The following is a 4172-nucleotide window of genomic DNA, read 5'->3' as shown; positions in this document are numbered from 1 at the left end:
AAACGCACCATGTAGAATGAGATGGTTTTAGGTGATGCCTATATTATGTGTTTTTGTAAAAATCTATGGATAAATCATGCAAAAAGCAAAGGATTCAAGAGCATTATGTATTTTTTATGTTTTTTAATCTAAGAGAATTTATGGAGTATATGAAGCTACTAGAACATTTGAAATTATGTTATTAACTTCAATAAAATTAGGATGTTTAGAAGTATTTTCAAATTCATTAGTATGCAAGTTTAGAAGTTTTATAATTCCTTAATATTATCAAATAATTCAAAATTAGACTAATAAGAATATTAAGAGAATTGTTTCAAATGTTTGTTACCAAAGAAGACTAATAAATGACATATTTTAATTATTTAAATAAATAATGAATTGGTATTTTAAATTTTTTAACAAATTAAAGAAGAAATAACATTTGAACAAATTTAAATTTATAAATAAATTTTTCTTAAATTTAAAACCTATATCTATATGCTACTTTAGCTCTTAATAGAGTTTCAATTTTAAGGCCCCATTCCTTAAAATAGGTTAAGGTCTATAATTTAGTGATATCATAAATCACTACCATATATTTAGAAGTGAGAGATGTGGGCAAATATATTGAAAATAGATGAGTATTAAAGAACCATAAATTATGTATTAGCTCTTCATATCTATTACTTAACTATTCTTAAATACTCATTAATAAAATTCTAATATATCATTACATTTCAGAATGTTTAGACGCTTAGTGTTTGTAAGTGTGTTTTACCTTTTTTATGTTTAGTGTCTTTTTTAATAAAGTTAAAACGTAATTGGAATATTATGAATTTGATGATTGTCTTAATGGAATAAATATATCATTTACAATTTATTTTAAATGTAGGCATTCAAAATGAGCGCACGCCCACCATCATTTATGTTATTATATGATGGAGAGTTATCCTTAAATGGTAATTTTTCGCCAACATATATTGGTGGTAAATGTCGGCCACTACAAGTTCCATTCAAATCGACTTTGAAGTAGTTAAAGGATAGGGTTCTTAGGGTGCTGAAGTTTGATCCCTTAAAGTTCATGGTGGCCATTGTTGGTCTTTTTCCAGTGGGTAACCAAATCATGGCCTCGAAAGTTGAGGACGATGAAGGTTGTGAATTTGCATTGTCATTGGCTACTTCTGAATTTCTTATTTTGCATGTGGAGGTTGGGAAAATTTGAATGATATTAATTTGGATGAAAATCTATCAACTCAAATTCACGATTCAGTCATACTCGATCATGTACATGAGATGCACAATGCTGCTGAGATGGCCTTCACAATGCCTAATGCACATATTGGGTATGTTAATTGTGAATGAAATTATAATTTTTTTAAAGTAAGTTCTTAATCATCCTTATCTAATATTATATATATATATATAGACATGTTAACCAATGATGATTTATGACCATATAAGCTTGCATATGTCATAGAAACTAACATTTTTTTGTTCTTTTGTTTACATTACATTTATTTAAGATGTTTCTCTTAATGTTTTATTTACTCTAATTTATTTTAGAAAGTAATAGGTTTTTTATGCCAAATTGCAGGTATTATGGTAGAATGTCAACCTACACGTCGAAAACATCAAGCTAGAAAAGCTATAGCATGGGGGGATGAATAGCAGTAATATGTGCCAATGGATCTACATCCCAGCATTGCCTCACTACGTGGGTCACACAGAGTGGCCCGTTCAGATGAGGTACGATTATTTTTAAAATATTATATTGATCATTCATTCATTTAATGTTACTAATTCCCTTCAATCTTTGTGACATGTTGGAAACAATTTTGGAAGCTGCCTTGCATCTTCATATGATTCATGAGTGGCCAATAAACTGTCTGAGATTTATGGAAGGGCTTTGGATCTTATGATTGGACTGTGTTAGTGAACTGCAATACATCACGATGGATCATAATCTACTTACAACTTTGGTTGAGCACTGGTCACCACGGATAAACTCATTTCACTTACCTGTAGGTGAGATGAGTATTACTTTACGAGATGTTGCTCTATATTGGGTCATCACGTTGATGGGTCGACATTGATTGGTAACAATATTGTTGTCCGCTCAGGTAGACGATGGGTTAGTTGGCCAAATTTTTGTTATGATCTACTAGGGTAGTACCCTCAACGAGATGTCATGTATCATGATCCATTCAACCCATGAGTCTCTTTAAAGTTCAGGATGAGACAGCCACAGGCTCAAACTTGCTTACCATTGAGATGGCTATGTTGGACCTTTTATAGGGATTCCTATTTGGACTTGAATGAGCTAGATTTTTGACAGCATGTTTGTGTGTACATTCTCTTTTGGATGAGAACTTACCTTCTCACAAACACCTCAGGTTGTGAGATTCATTTGTGGTTCTTACCTTTGTTGGAGGACTTGGATTTGTTCAGCATTTACTCTTTAGGGGCTGCAGTACTAGCCCACTTTTATAGGGAACTATCTAAGGAAACCAAGCCTAAGAGGGCAAATATTGCAGGCTACATTCATTTGTTTTAGATTTGATGTTGGGAGAAACTTTATGTTGGACATCCTGCACTTCATGTACCACATCATGTCAGCTTTGATAGTCTTTATGTTGGTTATAGTTAATCTAATCCATATGCTAAAAATTTTTATTATGTATAATTTTTTATTTCTTAACATGATATGACTAATTGTTTATGTTGCTGTAACTAGGAATTTATAAGGAAGCTCCTAGCAAGTTGCCTTAAAAGTTACAGAGATGAGCTAGATGGCCTATTAGATAGTAAGGTTTACATTGTTATTAGTAATATATAAGTTATATTACTTAAACTATAGTTATTTCAATTACTAAAAAAAAATTATTTGGTTTGGTAGGTGACTTGGGACTCGTGCACCTCAGAAGTTTTCTCTCAAGTTGCTTATATATACTTAGCAGGAGAAGCAATTTGGTTAGCTCGTGTGCCTCTTGTTTGTTGGACTCAGGTGGAGTGACACCTACCAGATATAGTTATTCGATAGTTCGAGCTTATTTCCTACTACAGAGGTTCAACCTATGGAGCCCAAATTTGTGCGAGTAGATGGGCGTGGTAAAGCTGATATGGATTGGATGGTGTACCACCTACCATACATTTGATTGCGGGAGGATAGACGAGCATATATTGTTGAAGGTATCTCTGCTAGACCTGATAGTGAGCACTTCATTCAGGAATACCTATAGTGGATCAGGTCTTGGGAGATATTGTACATGTTGAAGCCACCAACAATACCACAGACAACATACCACCCCAATATCATGTTTGAATATTTTTGGTATATTGTATTAATTAAGTCATTTAACCTAACCAATCCAAATTTATTTTATGCAAAAATTTTGGACAATGATAAATTGCCTCTTCAAAAGGGCGATTTGGCCTCTAAATCAATTATGAATATGAATTTGCATTTTTTTAAAAAATTTTGTGCTAAAGGCTAAGTCACCCATTTAATGGGTGACTTAGCTTTTACACCAAAAAACACCCATTAAATGGGTGATTTATCTTGTGACTCAAAATCACCCATTAAATAGGTGATTATGACTACTTTTAATTTTTTTTAAAAAAATCATGCTTAATTTTATAATTACATTTCTAATCATGCTTAATGTCAAAAGTTCCCCTTAAAATTTTTTATCATGAGAGGGACGGGGGTGACATAATAGCTACAATAAATGACTGCAGCTATGTCAGATCGTGAAAGGGAAATATTGACCATCAGTGTATTGGTGAAGCCTCTCTATGAGCACTTAGCTTAATTATTAAATTGGAAAAGCTGAGGTCCATTATTTCAAGCAACAACTTTATATCAAAGTGATTCATTGTGAATTAGGCTTTATTTTGACAGTTTTTGTATTCCTTTTTAAAATAGGCTTTTAGTACAAAAATTTTAAATTGAAAAAAAAAATTATACTAGACAACAGTTTTAAAAAATAAGAAGAAAACAGTCCCAAACAAAGCCTTAATTTTTAGCTTTTTGCTGTGAGGAATGCAGTGGTGAAGGAAAAGTGCATTTTTTGGGTGGGACCGGGATTTGTCGATGGCAAAGGGTGGAGTAGTTCAGCCGTTTAGGCACCATTTTGGATCTACAACTTTATCCAATTGCAAAGATACAACAACAACAACAACAACATCAAGCC

Source organism: Dendrobium catenatum, unplaced genomic scaffold (genome assembly GCF_001605985.2).
Source record: "Dendrobium catenatum unplaced genomic scaffold, ASM160598v2 fragScaff_scaffold_81, whole genome shotgun sequence".
NCBI lineage: Eukaryota > Viridiplantae > Streptophyta > Magnoliopsida > Asparagales > Orchidaceae > Dendrobium > Dendrobium catenatum.
This window is presented reverse-complemented; position numbering follows the sequence as displayed.